Here is a 21,965-nt window from a genome sequence, read left to right as displayed (position 1 = left end):
TATATAAAGATTTATCAAAAATATTCTCAATCAGTAATATCTTTAGTAACTGAAATTTACCCAGGGTCACACACACATGCACAAACTTGTCTAGAATGAAATACAATAAAAACAAATGTAAGCAAGAAACTATTTGTTTCACATTCACACAAATGTTTAAGCATTTTAATCTGCACTGTGTCAAATGTTCTCCCATGCATGTCATTTTTCACTCTCTCTCTCTCTCTTTCTCACAGAGATGCACACACATTTTCCCTAACTTTCCCCTCTTGTCCACTTAAAAAATAAGCATTCTCAAGTGTGCACACACACAAAGTTTGGGATTGGCCATCTCTCCTCCTCCATTTCCTGTCTGAGATGAGAGTCTGAGCCCTGACTTCAGCATGTTTCATGTTCATCAGTCATATTTGAAACGGTCCAGCCTTACAGAAGCGACCCAAACCTTTGACCTCCAAATGCAAAGAATCAAACTCATGGAGAAACATTTGTGTAAAATAATGTGTAAAACTTTTCATTTTTATTAACAATAATACTTATTTGAGATGTTTCAGTTGCATGCCTGCTGTGTGTAAATGTGTAAGTAATGTGACTTATTGGCAAATGTAAATCTTTTTGAAGAAACATGTAATGTAGGTCAAATAGCATCAATCTATCTGTTATGCATGTTTTTATTTCCTGAAATGCATAATTTCGTTTATGCAATATTTATGCACAAAATATCCGTATGTCAACATACAGTGCTGCACAGGAACTCTTGTCTCATTTCCTTAACAAAAATAAACAGCTCTTAAGATGTATTTACTGGAAAAGACCGATTCCACCCACAGTAAAGTTTTCCTCAAAGTTCACCAGATGTTCTGCTTAAAATAGATAAAAAATAAGATTATAAAAGCAGAAGTGAGGTTTTATTGTTAGTTGTGCTGTTTCAGGGCCAGACATTGAGATTAGTTTCACACTCAGCATTTCTCAGACATCTGTTAGTGCCATCTAAACCACAGCTCTAAGCAGGACGTGTGGCGCTGCAGTTATCCGTCACATAACAAGATATTTCCCTCTGCGAGACACAGAATTCATATTTAAGTGTTTATTAATCTCAATAGGGATTAATGTCTGTTCAGATCACATTAACATCATCACTCATGAGGAAATCTTCTGTCTGTTTTTATAGAGGAAAAATGTCTACTACAACTTGAAAGTCATACTTCTCCTTTTGGTTCTTCAATAATTCTAAATGCAAAAAACACTGAATTTAATAATAAATTAAACTTTAGGCATGCACATAAACGTGTTACTTTACCAATATACCAAAATACTGATGCATTACTATATTCTGAAATTGTTTTATTATAGCCAAGTTTTTCACACATTAATAAATACTAGACAACACTAAACTTTTTTAAAATATTTTTATAATAATTTTCTTTTAATAGAGGGGTGCTTTGATGTTATAGATGGTTGCCTGGGAGTTTCTATGCAGTTGCTAAGGTATTCAGTGTGTTGCTATGCGGTTGATAAGGTGTTTTGGGTATATAGACAGGATTTTAAGGCGTCATAGCAATGCTTATGATGCAAAGTCTGTTAAAGTAGGCAGCACAATTATGCCACTTTATAAAGATACTTATATATTTGATATGCACAGTATGTATATACTGTATATATTTTATATATCTATGTCTATATAATATCTTATAAGTGTATATATATATATATATGTATGTATGTAACGGAGGCCAGCTAGTATTTGTTGTGCGACTAAACCTCACTCCTCTGTTCTCAAGAGATGCTCTAGCGACTGACGCTAGAGGTTGCAGCCTTTAGCCTCCTTGTTAGAGCGTCCAACTCCCATGAAGGAGACCCAGGTTCAAGGCCCGTGCATTGTGGGGTGAGTAGGACCTGGGTGAGGGGTTATATATATATATATATATACTTTTTGCCCAAGAATTGTGTGTAGCAACATCATAATGTAATAGAATGTTGCTAATGTTTCAATAACTCTTTTGGAATCAATGATGTGTTCCATCTCACATATGCTTTACATGATTTTTAACATGTGCTGTTTTAGTGTGTTCTTGTTATATGATGAGGACACAAATTTGTGTAATGACATGGGTATTACACTGGTATTGCAATGTAAACATGGTTTATCAGGACATTTCAGTCCTCGTAATTAAAATGGCTTTAAAACCTACTAAACAATGTTTTATTTAAAATGTAAAAATGCAGACAGTTTTTTTTGTGATGGGTAGGTTTAGTGGTAGGGGTAGTGTAGGGGGATAGAATGTACAGTTTGTACAGTATAAAAACCATTACACCAATGGATTGTCCTCGTGATAGGTACATTAACGTGTGTGTGTGTGTGTGTGTGTGTTAATGAGCTGTTTTTGTGTAAAAGAGTGTTTTACGGTGACATTTCAACATTTAGAGACTTTAAAAGGAAGCACCTCCTCCTCCCAAATCCCAAAAGACACACACAAACACATACACACACACACACACACACACACACACACACACACACACCATTTACTGACAGGCCTGACCAATTAGTTCCTTCAGTGGCTCTTTATGAGACGGGCTGCAGATAAAGCGAGCTGTGAGAGAATGCCAAGCTCTGAGAGCCACATGCTCCGGTGCTTCTGTTTACTGTCCTCAACTCAGTCTGACTAATGATGACGCACCACAGCATCTGACCCGAGATCAGCTCATAGACGCCCAACCGAGCCAACAAAATGAGTCTGAGCCACAGGAGAGCTGATCCTGGGTCAGTGTTTATGTGCAACGGATGTCAGAATAAGGCAGACAAAACTTCTGCCAGGCACTCATTTTGGTGCTGTGCTCATATTACATCAACATTTTAACCTTAAAATCTTTTTTCTCTCTCTTTTGTCAGACGTTTTTTTGTCTTTCACTCAGTCAAACGCTTGTTGGACTGTGGAAAAGTCAAATAAATGTTCAGTTAGTAGGTCACAGAACATCATAAAGACAGTATGTTTTGTTTGTGTGTGTGTGTGTGTGTGTGGGTTGAGAACTGCGGCATATGTTTGTGTATAGTTTCTGATGTATATGCATATGTTTGTGTGTGTGGATATATGCTGACACACATGAAGATGAATAACAACACAGGCTCATTGGAAATATCTGGGTCCATCTGCATTCGGCTCGTGTGTGGTCAGAGTTTAATCAAACTTATCTCATAACAGTCTCGTTCACATTGTTTGTAATTAGAGGATGTTTACTGAGTGGGGCAGATGATATTTTCAGGCCTTTCACAGATGGATGAAACCATACGTTTCACAGATCCAGCGCAGTGTTGACGTCTCTGAAACTGTTGTTTTTGATTTATCTAACAGACAGATTTTAATAACTTTGTGTATTTAGGACAGTTTGTTCCTTCCTTAAAACAAAACAATATTTATGAGTGTGCCAAACATTTTTTTTTTTTTTTTTTTTTTAAATAAAAACATGAATCACTTTTATTAGTTTTATTCCAGTTTATTGATGCCAGACTCGGCCGCTGAACCAAATTAGGCTACATCTTGTAGGCCTATCTGCATTTTCAATCAGTTTCTTTGAAATTAATGCTGCTTGTAAAACTAAAATGACCTTGCATTTGTCTGAGAGAAGAGTATAAAAGAAAGTTTCAGCTGAACTGTTTTAGAAATAGGCCTAGCTAAAAGCCATAAATTACATGCATATGCCCATCTAACATAAATCCAGTGATGTGGTTTGCTTAATCATTTACTTAATTTTACTTATTGTGCAGCTCACTACTTGATTGTGACTGATCATGCAGCATTCAGTGAGTCAAATAAAATCCAATTATAATTAGAATTTTTTTTAAATTGATTTAGGCCTATTATTAATAATTTATTTAATTTATAATTTAAATTTATTTATAGTTGAATGCTGTTGCTGACAAATGTCTCGCGTATCGCTTGACTTCGAATCGCGCTCCAAAGCCTCGATTTGAATCAAAAGATTCGTAAAGCGTTTGAAACAAAGGATTTGTGATGCGCTTGAATCAAACGATTCGTGATTCGCGTTTCGAACGGTTCCGAAGCACCAATTTGAATCAAGGTTTCGAAAGAAGGAAAGTCTTCGTGAAACAGAACGTGCCCATCACAGGAGAGCTCGCCTTACTGAGTAATATATAAATATAAATATTTATCTTTTTTAAACTACCAAAAGCCCGTTAACACCAAGAACGATAACTATAGAGATAACTATAACGTTTTGTTGTAAGCGCGCGCACTGGCTGCCGTTATGTTGTCTGCCGCTCGAGCTCGATGGATTGTGATTGGCTGTCGGTGTCTTTTGTTGTTCTTTAGCTGGAAAAATATCGTTGATTCCAACGATATCGTTTCTCTGTGTAGTTATTATCGTTATATTTGTGGTGTGGACTCTGCTATTATTTTACATTTAGAACGATTTTTAAAACTATGTCTTTATCGTTGGCGTTATCGTCCTTTGTGTGACTCCTTTATTAGCTTTTACAGCTGGTTGGGTCAGTGTATCTGCTTGTGGTGAACATGTCAGATATTTATGAAAACATTTGTAAAATCAGGCAATATCTGTCAATCTTCATCCTGATGGTCCTCCTTGTTCCTAATTCACCTGCTATGATTCAACAAGGCCACACAGACTCTGGTGAGTGAGTTATTTTTTTTTTTTTATTAATAGTAATTATTTTATGTAATTGTGTGTCTATTTTCTGTGTCAGCTTTGTCACACAAATTGTAATGAAGTTATTTGGGTCTTTGAAGTATTTTTTCTTATTTTAAGTAGCTACACAGGAACAACAAAATGGCTGCTGTCCTTAAAGGGACAGTTCACCGAAAAATGAAAATTCTGTCATCATTTACTCACCCTCAGGTTGTTCCAAACCTGTATGAGTTTCTTTCTTCTGCTGAACACAAAGTGGAAGTGGAAGATGGAAGTCAATGGGGCCCATCAACTGCTTGGTTACCAACATTTTTAAAAATATCTTCTTTTGTTTTCCCTTCTTTTTATGTGTATCCCTTTAATACAAATGTGATACAGCAATCACATTTTGCATTTCAACATCTTAAGCAGGAAAAAAAAACTAAACCCAGGAATGTACAATAACAAAATGTCTGTGACAAGCCAGCATTGTAATTCTTTGGCACAGAACCTTTTATTCCTGCACTTTTGTGTGTATCTTGTTGTTGCAGCTCCTGTGTGTCTGTTCAAGGCCTCTAATGAGTCTCAGTTGATCAGGACATTTTGTGTTCACTCACACAATTACAGGGTGAATGCCAACAACTTCTCTCTCTCTCTCTCTCTCTCTCTCTCTCTCTCTCTCTCTTTCCCCCTGTAATAAAGCGAAAAGGTCTTACTCAGCTGTTGGATGTTGTTATGAATTTGCAAGCTACACTGCTTGCTGCCCAGGAGAGAGAAAGAGAGAGAGAGAAAGAGAGCAGAAAAGCCAAGATTGAAAACAGACCCTCATACTTTGTATATGTGTATGCGTGAGCTCTCAGCACCATACGCTGCTTTTGACACACCTTCCCTCCACCAAAACTGCACTTTATTCCATTACATTTTCCATTTTTTGATTTTGGCTCGAGTGCTGTCTGCACAGATTGCTTTTCTGCCCTGAAAAGAACTTTCTCTCCTCTTTTTGTTTCTTCTTCTTTTCTTCTCTTCAGCAGGGCAGTTCATTGTGAGAGTTGCCAAAATCCATCTCATTTCCCTGCGGCTCGTGTTTTCAGCGAAACAGAAACAGGCGACTGTTGCTGAGGAGTTCTGGCTGGGCTCGTGTTGTTGTGTGTTTCCTCAGGTCTACCAAACCTCTGGAAGAAAGACACCGCCACGTTCAGAGAGGCCTCCTTCTTCACACGGTACGGCTGTTTTTGTTTTCAGGAAAATGTCATTGCTCACAGGTTGCTCTTTCATAGCTCATTTTTTAAAGGAAATTATACTTTTATTCAGTTAATACTCATTAAATTGATCAAAAGTGACAGTAAAGACATTTATAATGTTACAAAAGATTTCTGTTTCAAATAAATGCTGTTCTTTTGAACTTTCTATTCATCAAAGAATCCTGAAAAATAGCATGCATCACAGTTTCCACAAAAATATCAAGCACCACAGCTGTTTTCTATGAAAGCTTGTTTCTGCTACTTAATTAAAAAAAGGTAATTGCGATTTTTTTTATCTCACAATTCTGACTTTTCTTCTCGCAATTGCGGGTTGTAAAGTCAGAATTGTGAGTTATAAAGTCAGAATTGCAAATTGCGTGATATAAAGTCAGAACTGCAAAATAAAGAGAAAAAAAAAACAATTCTGATTTTAAAAGTCGCAATTCTGACTTTAAAACTCACAATTCTGACTTTATATCACACAATTCTGACTTTATATCACACAATTCTGATTATAACTCGCAATTCTGACTTTATATCACACAATTCTGATTATAACTCGCAATTCTGACTTTATAACTCGCAATTCTGACTTTATATCACACAATTCTGATTATAACTCGCAATTCTGACTTTATAACTCGCAATTCTGACTTTAAAACTCACAATTCTGACTTTATAACTCACAATTCTGACTTTATAACTCAATTCTGACTTTATAACTCACAATTCTGACTTTATAACTCACAATTCTGACTTTATATCTCAATTCTGACTTTATAACTCACAATTCTGACTTTAAAACTCACAATTCTGACTTTATAACTCAATTCTGACTTTATAACTCACAATTCTGACTTTAAAACTCACAATTCTGACTTTATAACTCACAATTCTGACTTTAAAACTCACAATTCTGACTTTAAAACTCGCAATTGTGAGTTAATATCTAGGAATTCTGAGAAAAAAGTCAGAATTGTGAGATACAAAGTGGCAGTTACCTTTTTATTTTTTGTTTCATGGCGGAAACAAGCTTCCATAGTTTTCAACACTGATAATAAAAAGAAATGTTTCTTGAGCAGCAAATTTAAATGATTTCTGAAGGATCATGTGACACTGAAAACTGGAGTAATGATGCTGAAAATTCAGCTTTGCATCACAGAAATAAATTAAAGTGTACAATATATTCAGATAGAAAACATTTATTTTGAATTGTAATAATATTTCACAATATTGCTGTTTTTACTGTATTTTTGATCAAATAAATGCAGCCTTGGTGAGCAGAAGACACTTAAACAAAAACATTAAAAAATCTTACCGACCCCTAACTTTTAAACATGAGTGTAATGTATTCTCAGTTATAATGTATATTTAGTTATAAGTAAATAAAGTAAAAGATAAAGATGTTTCTCTTAAAACAGACCTGAATAAATCACTAGTCATCATTCAGTAAGCAATAAAATAAATGTGGAGAGCAGTTCGCATCATTTATATTGACTTTTGATTGCAAATCTAAGCACAGTTTGAGACATTGTTGAGATTCTTTTGAAACTCAACTCAACTTCTGAGACACTTGAGATTATTAGGGTATTTTTTCAGAAGAAACAGGAGACTTAAGCAAAACTCTCTTTTCAGAAATAGTCAAGACATTAAAGGAGATCTCATCTGTGACTTTTCTGTTATTAACTGCATTAGGCTTTAGTCTGTGGTACCTTTGTAGGGATGTTGGTTTTACTAGCGAGTGAGTGAACCCTGCTGTGGTCATTTGACTAAATAAACAGATCTGCTGCCCAACCTCCTCTCCGTCTGGGACCCTGGAGACCGAAGCTTTAGCTCCATCCCTCCCTCACGCAGCTGTATGTGCGACCACTACAAAACGGCGGATAATTGGACGCTGTTGCTCACACATTGAGAGAGAGAGAGACGAAGAGAGGCATACAGCGAGAAGTTAGCAAGAACGGAGGCTTTTCCTAGACATGCTTTTGATCTGACGTCCAGGCGTCTGTGCTGTTAAAGGTAAGAGACGTGAGTGGATTTAACTGTCATTTCCTTTTGATTCTGGTGTGTTTTACTCCAGGAGGTTTAGGAAAAAACGTTGGTTTGAAATATTTTTTTAGTCTTACCAAATGACTTCCAGGATAAACAGTGAAAACAAAGCTGTAAAAGAAGCTAGTCAGCAGAAATGTGATATTTTCCAGAAGTTAGATGGTACGATTGTAGACTAAACTTTGTTTTGAGGACTTCACCTCATTTGTAACCCTCTTATGTTATTGAAGGTTAGTGCATGTTCTGTCATGAAGAAGTTTAGTGTTTTCACCTAGATGTGGGCAATGATAGACGACCATTGTGAGATTTATCTCATCCAAGAGATGGCGTATGTGTTTTCCGTGAGAGTTTTTCAGCTTTTATTTGGGAAAGGCCAATTTCTGCTGTTTGTTTGTGTGTTAAACACGTTGCATTTGAACAAGAATGTGCTGAGTTCAGCGAGAGCAAATAAATCTGTGTTTTACAGTCTGTGTTTGAACACCTTTACACACGCTCGTCAACATCGGTTGTTTATTTTGGTTTGTGAGGTGTTATAATGTGGTGTTGTCCTTTTTGTGTGTTGAACTGCAGTGCTGATGGTTTATTTGAACTCTTCTGCTGTCATTGAAACTCTCTCTGTCTTTTTCTCCTCAGTGTATGTGTTGTATAACAGCATTTAAAGGCCCGACAGCATACCAGAATCTAGTTGTTTATAGTCATGACTTTTATCATATGCTGCTTACAAACATTTTGATAAAAGCGTAAAGCAAATGTCACATTGTTTAGATCATTATGATGAGCCTTTGTCCCCAAATAATCTCTAAAAGCTCTTTATTTTTGATCTCAAACAGATCAATGGATATATGCATATATGGATGTGTGTGTGTGTGTGTGTGTGTGTGTGTATATACAGTGCTGCTTGAAAGTTTGTGAACCCTTGATTCTCAATACTGTGTGTGGTTACCTGGATGATCTACGCCGGTTTTTATGTTTTGTGATGGTTGTTCATTAGTCTCTTGTTTGTTCTGAGCAGTTAAACTGCCCAATATTCTTCAGAAAAATCCTCCAGGTCCCAAAAATTCTTCAGATTTCCAGCATCTTTTGCGTTTTTGAACCCTTTCCAGCAGTGACTGTATGATTCTGAGATCCATCTTTTCACACTGAGGACAACTGAGGGACTCAAACACAGCTATTAAAAAAGGTTCACATTCACTGATGCTCCAGAAGGAAACATGATGCATTAAAAGTTAGGGGTGAAAACTTTTGAACCGGAAGAAGATGTACAAATTTTTCTTATTTTGTTTAAATATCTTTTTTTTTCATTTAGTACTGCCCTTCGGAAGCAACAGAAGACACTTAAATGTTTGCCAGAAGACAAATTAAGTACGATATTCCTTGATCTTCAAATTCATAAAGTTATTAATGCATCGTGTTTCCTTCTGGAGCATCAGTGAATGTTTGAACCTTTTTTAATAGTTGTGTTTGAGTCCCTCAATTGTCCTCAGTGTGAAAAGATGGATCTCAAAATCATATAGTCATTGCTGGAAAGGGTTCAAATATGCAAAAGATGCTGGAAAACGGAAGAATTTTTAAGACCTGGAGGATTTTTTTGAAGAATATTGGGCAGTTTTAACTGCTCAGGACAAAAAAGTGACTCATGAACAACCACCACAAAACATTATAACAGTCGTAGATCATCCAGGTAACCACACACAGTATTAAGAATCAAGGGTTCATAAACTTTTGAATTGGGTCATATTTATATATATACAGCATAAATATAAATATATAGGGGGTTGCGATATGGCCAAAAAAAGACATACTATATGGCCAAAATTTTTTTCATATCAGTCGATATTGATAATTATCACAATAAATGTCAGATCTTTGTTTATTTGAAGTTTAAAGGCAGATTTTTGCTCCTGAGTAAAAGTATAGATAATTGTGGTTTTATTATCAGAACATGAAAAACACTTGCCAAACAGGTGAACATTTCACAAATTAATATTACACATTTTCTTGACAGTAGCAGTAGCTTCAGTTAGGATGCAGATGTAAATATATGTTCATTAACAAAAACAGAAACATCTGTAAAAATTGTAACAACCTCATCTTTTATAGGGTTAAATTTGATCTTCCATAGTATTTGGATCATGGTAACCACATGAAAAGCCACACCTTACACCTCACCACCATGGTAAAAAGTAGGCTATATGGTTTCTGTGGTATTTGCTATGAAAAACAGTAGCCGAAAGATTTAGTATAAATACAAATGCACAAAAACGGCCATAGCTTAATAACAAAAAATAATGCAATTATTTTAAATTACTCATGTCTGCAATGTCTACATTAATGATATAATAAATTCAATAAGAATATCACACATTTCTGCCAAAATCCCATGGTTTCAGTTAGTTTTACCACAGTAAATCATGATAAATGTTGGCGACTTGTTGACTTGTAATATATATATATATATATATATATATATTATATTTACTGTCTGCATTCATCCATCCATGCATTTATCCATCCAGGATATATATTTATAGCTGTAATTCCATCTATATAGATAGGGAGAATTGTAAAAATGGCATTGAAATAAGGTATATAGTGCACCGCAACCCAAACATTTGTAGAAGTCAGAGCCAGATGTAGTTCATTGGCACTGACAGTTATCTGAAGCGTAGGACTTTGTATATATTTCGATCAGTCTGGGCTGTAAGTCACACAGATGTTCAACAGCTGATCTCAGTTTCCAAAGCTCTCGTATGCTAATGCGCTGGTGCAGAACCTTCATGGCACGGGCTCCTAGAAAGTCCCATTACTCATGCGGTTCTCATTTAACTCATTGTTGTGTCATGAGGAGTTTCTGTCCAGTTTTTCCGGAACAGGCTGTTATTAGTCATGCGTGTGAGTAAGGCATGAGTGTATGCAGTATCTGCGATAGGACTGTCAGGAGTGAAATCGAGTCGTTGGGACGGATGGATCGCTCTATGACTGCTGCGTCACCAGCTGTTTCCTGACCCCCCTCATCTGGGCCGCATACCAGTCCCATGAAAAATGTGCTCCCCATTAGCAGCGGATGAGTGGAGCTCATGAACAGGGTCAGGCAGAACCGCAAAGACCCCCGTGTGCTGACATGATCTGCTGTGCTGAATTACGAAACACACAAAACACTTTTCAGAAAGTACATCTTTGATTGCTTGATTCCTTCTAAGGCACAATACAGAATACTATTACTGATCAACTAAGCAGCAGAGAAACTATATGCCTCTAGATAATCTCTAGAGCAGCATTTGTCCCATGTTAAGCTTTTAAATGTTTAAAAACTCATTCATTCATTCATTCATTCATTAAATTCAATGCTATTATGTAATTCTGAATTTTGCACTACATTTAATTGGCTTTGCACAATGACAAAGTTCTTCTAATCTAATCTAAAAAAATCTATTATTCATTCATTCATTCATTCGGTCATTTATTCTGTCATTCATTCATTTGGTCGCTCATTCAATTGGTCATTCATTTATTCATTTATTCGGTAATTCATTCATTCAGTCATTCATTCAGTCATTCGATCTTTCATTCCTTTGGTTATTCATTCATTCGGTCATTTTTTCGGTCATTCATTTGGCCATTAATTCAGTTGGTCATTCATTCAGTCATTCATTCATTCGGTCATTAATTCATTCAGTCATTAATTAATGCATTTATTTGGTCATTCATTAATTCGGTCATTAATTCATTAATTCATTCAGTCATTAATGCATTTATTTGGTCATTCATTCATTCGGTCATTAATTAATTAGTTCATTTGGTCATTCATTCATTCTGTCTTTAATTAATTCAGTCATTCATTCATTCGGTCATTCATTCATTCATTCATTCATTAGGTAATTTATTCGTTCTGTCATTAATTATTTAATTAATTAATTTGGTCATTATTAATTCATTCGGTCAGCCATTCATTCATTGGCTCTTGTATTCTGCACAATGACAATGAAGTTGAATCTAATCTAAAAAAACATTTATTTTAAGTTTATTAATTAATTAATTTATTTATTTACCCTTTTCTCCTGTTAACATCCTCTTCTCCGAAGTCACTATAAGTAATTAATTGGTAAGAATGAAATGAGTTTGCAGGTGTGACCAATATCATCTATCGTGGTATCACCATGGTATCATATCTTAAAAAACCATTTCATGGTTTTCCATTTTATTTTCTTGCTAATTGTCCAAAACTCAAGGTATTAGTATGGTACAGTGTCCTAAAAAGTACAGTATTACCATGGTAAGTGTCCATTAAAAAAATGATATTAAGATATTACCATGGTAAATGGCAAAGAAACATTGGTATAATTCAGATTTTAGTCTCCTTCGGCACTCAAGCAGAAGTTTTCCTTCTTTCATCAGCGTAAAGTTCCTTCACTCGTTCACTCAAGTGTCTGTTTAATCTGCTGCATCCTGCGGTTAATGACCACTAAGATTACAGCACGCAGAAATAACGATGACCAACGACTATTACAAGAATGCAGAAAGAAAGACAGATGATGCTGTCTTCATCAATCTAAATGAGCTGCATTTCTGTCTGTCTCTGTGCACTCAGTCCAAGACAAACAGACACACAGGGAGACAGTGTTGGGTTCGACTGGGAAAACTGGCTTAGCAGACCAAAGAAAATATTATCAGACCTTCTTTAGATAACTAATTCTCTTTAGGAAAGACAGAACACTGTTTGTTTGTGTGTGTGTTTGTTTGCATTGGCATGTTTGTGTGCATGACTGTTTGCGTTGTGTTTAGTCATTTTACAGAAATGCAGAAATGTTTTTCTGTTTCCATGTCCACCTCTGCTGATTGTAGGGATCAGTCCAGCAGAGCTTTGGGGATATTTCTATGCGAATGCAAATGCTTATAGCTACACATGTTTGATTTCATGCATTGCTACATTAAAGGGATAGTTCATTCCAAAAATGAAAATTATGTCATTAATTACTCACCCTCATGTCGTTCCAAACCCGTAAGATTTTCGTTCATCTTCAAAACACAAGTGAAGAGCTTTTTAATGAAGCTTGAGAGTTTGTGTTCCCATAAAGTCAAGTTGCATTGTCTTGCAGTATTAGTGTTGCCACAAGGAGCACTATAAATGTGTGTGAAATTTTACTGTCAGTTTACAAACTACCACAGTCATGGCAAAGTTGATATGTTTATATCTATCTTTCTGAACAATAACACATTCGGTTTAAAGCCACAGGAAACATTATCACCCTCTTGAGTTCTAAATTTTCCTACTGTGACAATAATGCAACGGCTATGTTTTTATCCAAACATGCAAATTAAACTTGAAAAATCACATAAACCATTTGCAAATAAAGCACAGTTTCCATCCCATGTGGTCATTTCCATCCAAGTTTTTTTTTTTTTTTTTAAATGTGTAAAAATACGTTGATGTAACATAGCTAGTAATGCACATTAAATATTATGAGATTGCAGATTGTTGAGCAGGCATTCATGTCTGTGTACTTGTGTCGAGTATGTTTCTGGTCTTACGCTCATCATCCCTCCATCACCACAGGAATGCTACCGCCACTTCCTCATCCTTCATTTCCTTTCCTTCTCTGTCACTCTGATAGCAGGCTGGTTGAACTGTGAGTCCGAGTTTGAGCTGTAATCATTTAAAGCTGTTTCTCTCTTTGAGTGTTTCTAATGTGGGGGTGTTTGACGGGTTGTCTGGAGGGACAGGGTTTGGTTTGATGAGTTCATGTTTTTGACTATGATGGTAGACTGTATAATCTGTCAGTCATTCCTTCTTTAGCTTTTTGAGTCATTGTTTAGTGGTGTTTACTAAGGTAAGCATCACTTGTTGATCATAGTTACGGTTGGTGTTTTGTACATTTTTTTTTTTTCTAAGTAATAAAAACATTTTCACCTGATGGACCATAAAACAGGTGAAAAAATCCCACAGGTGCACACTGAAAGAGAGATGCAAACCACATCTACAGAGCAGAAGATCACTGAGACTTGAGTGCAGGATTCATTTCAGACAAGATCATTTGAAACTACCTAACGACCACTCAGAACACCTTAGAAACTCCCTAACTCCCTAGCAACCACCCACAAAAGTTTAGCATCATGATGAGTTAGTTGAGTGTCAGTTGAGTTATATTGATATTTTTCTTAAGAAAATGTAAAAATGTAACACAGTTGTACATCTTTTGGAACTGAATTGAGAATGGCTTGCATTTCAGTTCATGAATTTAAATTGAATTTGCATTGAAATTACAATTATAATTTGAATGCAAGGAAGTAGAATTATAGTAAAATAAAAAGAAATATATATCATATAACTAAAAAAGGAAAGTGTGTCAAGACAAACTGGTTGACAAAGCCTTGATTTGAAAGTTAGAATGACAGACAGATGGATATATTTTAAACCTTCTCAACACTGAGCATGAAGCATTTATCCACCTTCATTTTTGTGAGCGAAGCCTCAGTGTATGAATGTTAAGAGACAAAATCTCTTTCCCAAATTTTAATTTTCACTCACTTCCAAACACTAAAATACAAATCTTCTGTGAGCAACAGATTCAGAAATGACTCAAAAAAGTGGTTTTGTTTTTTTTATTATTTCACAACTTGTCTGGTGTGTGAGAAGGAGGTATGAAGCTGACATAAACTGCTAAATCAGTCCTTAAAAGATACAGTAATTGGGTAACTAGTAGATCAGGCATATGATTGTTAGAGAGTGATGTCTCTGCATTATTTTACATGCTTTGAAATGAAAACATTGGAGCTCCTCATTCAGCAATTTTGAATAATCACCTTTGTGGAATAAAGAAAATCCTGCAGGTCTGCTGAGACTATATGTGTGAGTTGGTTTTCGTTTTTATCATTATTTAAAGACATGTTTTTTTTTTGTTTTTTTAATTATTATTTTAATGTGTTCCTTGAGGTTCACTTATAATGGTAATAAAGTTTTTTACAAACACACACACACAAACATATAAATGCAGAAAAACGATTATTTTTAACCTTCATTATGACACTGTTTGAAATGATCCGATGGATGGATGGATTGATGGATGGATGGATAAGTAGAACACTTCGTTTTCAGAATGCATTAGCTGTGTTGAATTGCAGTTCAGTAAATTCTTCTTCCTGTCATTCCAATTCAACTTCCAGTACGTTGATGCCAGTTCAATTTAAATGTACACTCATGAACTGAAAAGGAGCAGGTTCTTCAATTCTGAAGTTTGCTAAACCCTAGAGATTGAAATGTGACGAGATTCTCATTGATGTGAAAAGCTGTGTATTGCTATGACGGAGTGTGAGGGTGAAATTAGGATAGACTATGCCACCACTACGTTTACATTATGCCTCCACTGTCATTTTGCTTTTTATAGAAATAAAACCTATTTAATTAAGTTAGATAAGGGTCGTTTCAATCCCATCCAGCTCACCCAACACGAGAGCCGTACGTACTGCAGCAGGAAGCAGAGTTCACTGATCACATGACGAGAGTAAGTGACTGACAAGACCATGGCGGAGGATTTGTTGCACAACAGAGCCCAAGCATCTGATAAATAGCCTATCTTGTAGGATGTGCACTCAGCACCGCCGCTCCCTATTTACAGAGTAAAGCGCGATCGCGAAAGCAAAAATAAAATGCGAGCGTGCATTCAAACGCGATTTCAGTACCGTGCATTTTGAGAGCGGCTCCCTGATGCATGCAAATATCTCCCAATATGAAAGCTATCTTAGGCTGGGCTGTGTAGTTGTAACCACCTCTCAGCTCTGTATCATGCTTAAAGAAAAATGTGGTCTCTATTTGCACTTGTTGTTGTTCTATTTGAAATATTGAGAGAGTACTTTGATTATGGTTGCACTTATTGTTTGCACTTTATAAGACTAAGAACTGTGTTATTCATTTTTATTTGTACTGTTTATATTTCTATAATCAATTTGTGGAAAGGAGTTCAGTTAGGAGGTCAAAAGGTTTAGAAACTCATAATTCATGTACAGTTCTAAAGTCTGAAGAGACTCACATGAAATCATACAGGAGAGAAGCCAGTCAGTTGAGTTTGTCAAAACCTTTTACAGTGCTTGAGTATTGTTGTCTTTCACCGCATATGATAATTCATACTCAGAAAGTAGAACTGAAATGACACCCATTACACAATGATTAGTTAAAACATTTCAAAATGCACCTGCAGACTGTTTTTCTAGTCATGTATTTTGTCATTGAGGATTTCTTAAAAATATTGTGTAAAAATTCTCGTGAACGCAGTCTTATGTCTTGTCTCATGAGCTAACTGTCTCGTCACACCCCTACTAAACCCTGATGGCTAAGTCTTTAGTGTTCTCAACTGCTTGAGGGAATTTCATTTAAAAATGAATATCTTTGCAAATCATATGCATAGCGATTTTTATTACGTTTACATGAAAAGAATACGGCAAATACTCTCCTGTCAGTCAAAATCACATCGAGCTACTGACGCTGGTAGACGTTGTGTCGTAGTGCTTCATCGCGCCCTTAATGGCTTCAACGGCTGTGTTTTGGAAAGGGTCTGAAACTCCAGATGTGGCCAATAGCTTCAGGCTGCAGTTTTTCCCTGTTCCTCTGCATCCGGAATGGAACTTTCTGGCATTCTCTGATGACATCTCTCTGGCTCCAAGTCACTCGAAATCTGCCCGAAAAGTTATAAACATGACCATAAAGTCAAAATTCTGCAGTGCTTTGGAGAATTACGAGAAACCGGGAGAAAAACGAGGCGAACTTTAACTTGTGGAGTCGCCTGTTTAATGTGGGATGTTTCTAAATGCTTTTTTTCCATTACAATTCATCCTTAATGAGTTGAGAAGAGAGAACGGTTAATGTGAGTGATGCTGCCTCCCACATGAAACGCACTCGCTGCTGCTTCTCACCACACTTATTTCTGCACTCCTCACAGATGCTTTTACAAACCAGCAGCCTGAAACCTCAGACACGCTGTCAGCATATACGCCGAGAAAAATTGGGTGTAGAAATAATTTTCACTCAGAAATTGTTAGTAAATTTCACGAATTAATGACAAAGAAATGACAATGCACTGAATTAAACGTGAAATTTGGAAGTACTGTAAACCCTAACGCTCAAAATAATGAATTGGTTTGAGTAGGACAAACTTAAATTAAACAAATTAGTTCAGTCAGGTTAACATTTATGAGTATTTAGCAATTTTTCTTTCAAGTTCACAGAACTGATATATTTTAAGTAAACTGAACTGTTTTGAGTTTTTTGAACTCATTTCTTTTAATTTAGAAGAACTTAAGTTTAACTGAAACTGGGCTGGAATTTCTATTTCTAATTTCTGGAATTTCTGTTTCCCAGCATGCTTTGCCCATGGAACTCAATGTAGAATGCGCGCATTAGACTTTGTGCAAGACTAATGTTAAGTGAGGGATTTAGTAGTGATTATTGTTTTGATATGCTAATTTAGAAGAGTTTCTTCTAATGTGGGTTTTTGGAGAGTTACCTTCATGGTGACAAGTGGTGCATGTGGCTTGATTTGAGAGCAAGTATGTCAAATGCTTTATATTTCTGCACTCATTCAGCAAATGTTATACTATGTTATTGTTAACATGTTAGCAAATTAGCAAGTTAACATTTTCTGAATTAGCTTGTTATAGCTAGGTAAGTTTACACTAATAAAAATGTTCACATTGAGGTTACATGAAAATTTTAAGTTAAATGTTTGAATTAGTGACAACAATTCAGAGATTTTGTTTAGACATAGAAACTGTTTACCAAAATGGATCTGTGCATTGCTTTATTGTTAATTTTATCAAAATGCTTCATTGTATCCAGTGTTGGGTAAGTTACTCTAAAAATGTAATTAATTACAAGTTACTAATTAATTACATATTCAACATATAATTAGATTACTGTACAATTTTTTTTTTATAAAAAGTATTGCAATACTTATTACTAATTACTTTCTAAATCCAGTATCAACTTAAACCAGTTGAAACAATACAAGGATAGAAATGAAAGTGCTCTTTTAATTCTTTTAAATAATAATATAAAATTGCTTAAATTATTCTTGAACTGACCAAAGTATATTTTATATAGAATTGTTATATGGAGTCAATGCAGTGTTTAATGCAATTACATCAGAAGTAACTGTAATTATTCACTTTTAATTATTCAATTATTCACTGCATTTATTCACTTTTATTTCATTCCGATATCATTAACCTCACCACACTGCCAAAAAGGTACTATAGTATTACCATTGTTTTTGCTATTTTTTGAAATACCTTAGGGTACCATCTAATTACCATGGTACATAAATATGCTAATCATTTAGTACCATTATATTTTTAAGAGAAACAAAATCTCTTTCTCAGATTTTCATTTTCACTCATGCTTACAAATAATCTCTGCTTGATACAAATCCTCTGTGAGCAACAGATTCAGAAACTAAATGACTTTGAATGGCTAGTAATACCTTTTTTTTATATTTCACAACTTGATGTGTGAGAAGGAAGTATGAAACTAACATAAACCGCGAAATAAGATAGCCTACAGTAATTGGGTAACTGGTAGTTCAGTCATATTTAGAAAGAAAATGAAGTGAGAAGTGAGAATATAGATAGTTGTTAGAGAGTTATGTCACTACTTGTATATTTTAAATGCTTTGAAATGAAAACATTGGAGCTCCATCCTTCAACAATCTTGAATAATCCAACCTTCATGGAAAGAAGAAAATCCTGCAGGTCTGCTGAGACTATATGTGCGAGTTGGTTTTCATTTTCATCATCGTACACTCTTAAAGGGGTCATGACATGGATTTTTTATTGTCTTAATGATTATTGTGTTCCTTGAGGTTCACTTATAATGGTAATAACACACACACACACACACACACACACAAAATATATATTGAGAAATCGATTGTTTTCAACCTTCAATCTGACACCGTCAAAAATTATCCGATAGATAGATAGATAGACAGACAGATAGATAGATAGTTTGTGATGCAGCTGCTGTCAGATTCAATACAGTTGGCTGCTTCATCTTTCAATAAAAGTTTCTTTGTGAACTCTCCATTATACTGTGCCTCCCTCCAACATGATCTGGAACGCCATTAAAATAAACCATACACTTGTTTCCGTCGCTGATATCCTTCTGAAATCTGTACAGAGATGCAAAGGCACGGTTTAAACTGGACCGTCAAGGCAAACGCTCTTTCACTCTTCCATTTGTCCTGTTGTCGACAAACTCAAGTGTGTGGAGTATGTCAGAAACTGAACATGCATCTGTATACTGTATCCAGTGTAGACAGCATCAGTGATTATAATGGGTTCTCTTTGCTTTTGATGCGAAAACGCTCACATGCATTGTAGGCAAATGTCAGCTGTTATGCAACTATAGTGGGTGCGGCACAAACTTGCAGGATGTTTTAATGGTGCAAATGGTCAAAAGATCAAGGCAAATTTGATTTCTCATGTCATGACCCCTTTAACAAAAGTTTCTATATAGAACCTTAAAGGGGTCTGTCAGATGCTATATATGTATATATATGACCTTTTAGGGGTTCCGATCATGGGATCGTTTTATGGATTTAGTTTTAATTAATAAATTTTGTTTTAATCCATTTTTCATTTTTATGAATTAAGCAGCTCTTAAACATACTTTATCACTAGAAAATTTGAAATAACCCATTAAACATGAAACTGTTATGCAATCATTTAAGACATTTCTCTTTATACAGAACCTTTTTGACATAAGCTTTCTTTAAAATTGAGTCAAGGATCCTAGCGTTCTATACAGAACCCCACTGAACCTTTATTTAAGAGTGTATGAAGAAGATGAGATCAGCTTACTTGAGTAGTAGACATTAGGCCTACTTAGTCTTAGGGTTGACCGAAGTTGAGTATAAGAGGGTGATTGGAAAATATTTTGCTGGTCTCTTGTGGTTTTAGGTAGTGGGAATCCAAACTAACCAATAACCATGAAAGAGATGGACAGTGTTGGAGGAACAAAGTGAAAGGGCTTCAAGATAGATGTGAGGTTTTGATGAAACAGTCTGTAGAAAAAGGGAAACATGCAGTAGTAGAAAAGTAGTACATGCTGTAGAAATAAAATGTTACAGTTCATCCACTCATCTCAGAAATGACAACAATCCCCATCTCGGGTCTTCGTTTTCTAGTTTTCTCTGAATGTTTTGAGTTTTTGCCGAACCATTTTCTGTAGCGTTGTTGCGCAAGTAATTTAGTGTTGTTGTTTTTTCCATTTCATTTAGTGTGTGTGGTTATCTTTTTCTTAATGAGGTCCTATTATGCTTTTTTACATTTTCAACTTGCTTTAGTGTGTAATGTTGCTGTTTGAGCATGACAAAGGTCTGCAAATTTACAAAGCACTAAAACACTCTAAAAGGAGTTATTGTCTATATCAGTGTCACTGTTTCTGAACTCCCTGAAACTCCTCGACTGTAGTCTTGAGTTTTCTTCCCGGAAAGAACACGTCATAATATTCCTCATTCAAATAATTCCCATCCAAGGCATATGCAAAAAACAGGGGCGAGGCCTATATGAGTTAGTAGTGTGTTGAAACTTGCGGTTATGGTAAGGGACGTGACATTTCAGAAACATGATCAAAGCGCTTGACCAATCACAACACGCCGCTTTTCGGAAGGAGGGGTTTAATAGAGACATGAACTAAACAGAGCATTACTGACAGATTGGGAAGAGAGGAGCTGTCAAATATGTGAAAAATAATGTGTTTTGTTGAACATTCAAGCATTGAAAACCTATTCTAGTAAAGCCCAAAAACAAAATCAAGACTTTGAAAAAGGGCATAATAGGTCCTCTTTTAAACATCAGGGCAACTTTAGGTTTAGGTTTAGGTTTAGAGATTTAGGTTTGGCAAAAAAACTATAATACAGCCTTGAGTGGTTTGTTTCTTTTATTAAATAGTGGAACACCAATATTCAATAAATATTTTGGTAACACTTTACAATAAGGTCCCATTAGTTAATGTTAGTTAATGCACTAGCTAACATTAACTTGCAATAAGCAATCTATTTGTTAGAGTATTGATTAATCTTTGTTAATGTTAATTAATAAAAAACTAATAAAAAACAACTGTTTATTGTTGATTCATTAGCTAAGATTAATAAATGCTTTAGAATTATTAGTTCATGTTAACTAATTTAGTTATCTTATGTTAGCAAATGGAACTAAAGAGTTACCATAATTATAATAATAATAAACAATTTTCTGCCAATTATTCTTAAAGTTCAAAGATATCTAAATTGATGAATGATTTATGTATTGTTCTATAATACTGTAATATAATTAATCTTGTATTTAGATTTAAACATAGATCTGCAGTTATTAATGTGTATTTGTTATTTTACAACATATTTTTTATATGATTTATCCAATCAGACATTAGAGCCGAAACAGTATGTTTAATAAAACAGCTTGAAATGGAGTGGATGTTGTTCTGGAAAACTGCAAAACAATGCTGGGAATGCTTTGTTTTTATCTTCTTCTTTTTTTCTGCATCTCATGTTGGAAACCACACAAATGTTTTCAACAACATGAGGGCGAGTTATGATGACAGAGCTTTTATTTTTCGGTGAATTAACACTTTAAATGGACTGAGGCAATTGTTTTCCTCAAGTGAAATGAGTTATCCTAACTTGTTGGGTTTTACATTGTAGTAAAAAGTCTTTGCTTCATATTACTGATCTTAACAAGATTGAACTAAGATTGCAAATTGGTGGTTTTTGTCTTTGTTTTCCATTGTAAAGTTACGATATATTTGAAACTCCTTCCAGTAGTGTTTTGTTGTTCCCTGAGGGACTTGATGGGGATTTGGGGATCGACATCACTGTTTCATCATCCCAGGGGAAAGCAGGGATAGAAAAAGAGAAACGTTTATTTTAACAGGGATACACTGGATCAGTTTTCCCACAGCCTGTGCCAAAAGTTTAGCTCTGGGAGGGCTGAACCTAAAGCAGCGCCCACCTTTAATAAACGCTAATCGAGAACAGGAAGACGCGATGA

At 35.3% G+C, this 21,965-nt stretch overlaps 1 protein-coding gene and 1 long non-coding RNA gene across 4 annotated transcripts in view; one reads left to right on the top strand and one right to left on the bottom strand.

Annotated features, from left to right (window-relative positions):
* The first annotated feature begins 5,482 nt into the window (after window positions 1–5,482).
* Window positions 5,483–21,965, top strand: part of pdgfrb (platelet-derived growth factor receptor, beta polypeptide) — a 49,317-nt gene continuing 32,834 nt past the window's right edge. The window contains exons 1-2 of one of the 3 annotated variants that reach the window (XM_051860927.1): window positions 5,483–5,861; window positions 7,664–7,907. The gene's annotated coding sequence lies outside the window, so the exon portion shown is untranslated. The remainder of the gene's footprint in view (window positions 5,862–7,663; window positions 7,908–21,965) is intronic. The other 2 variants (XM_051860926.1, XM_051860928.1) reach the window with 2 other exon arrangements.
* On the bottom strand, window positions 10,417–15,056 carry LOC127494782 (uncharacterized). Its single transcript, XR_007924969.1, has 3 exons — window positions 13,458–15,056; window positions 12,908–13,047; window positions 10,417–11,062 (listed from the first exon to the last, which is right to left on the bottom strand). It is a non-coding gene; the product is annotated as an uncharacterized LOC127494782 (long non-coding RNA).

This window comes from Ctenopharyngodon idella, chromosome 14 (genome assembly GCF_019924925.1).
Source record: "Ctenopharyngodon idella isolate HZGC_01 chromosome 14, HZGC01, whole genome shotgun sequence".
Taxonomy (NCBI): Eukaryota; Metazoa; Chordata; class Actinopteri; order Cypriniformes; family Xenocyprididae; genus Ctenopharyngodon; species Ctenopharyngodon idella.
Note: the sequence above shows the minus strand (reverse complement) of the source record. Positions and strands in the feature narration are given on the sequence as shown.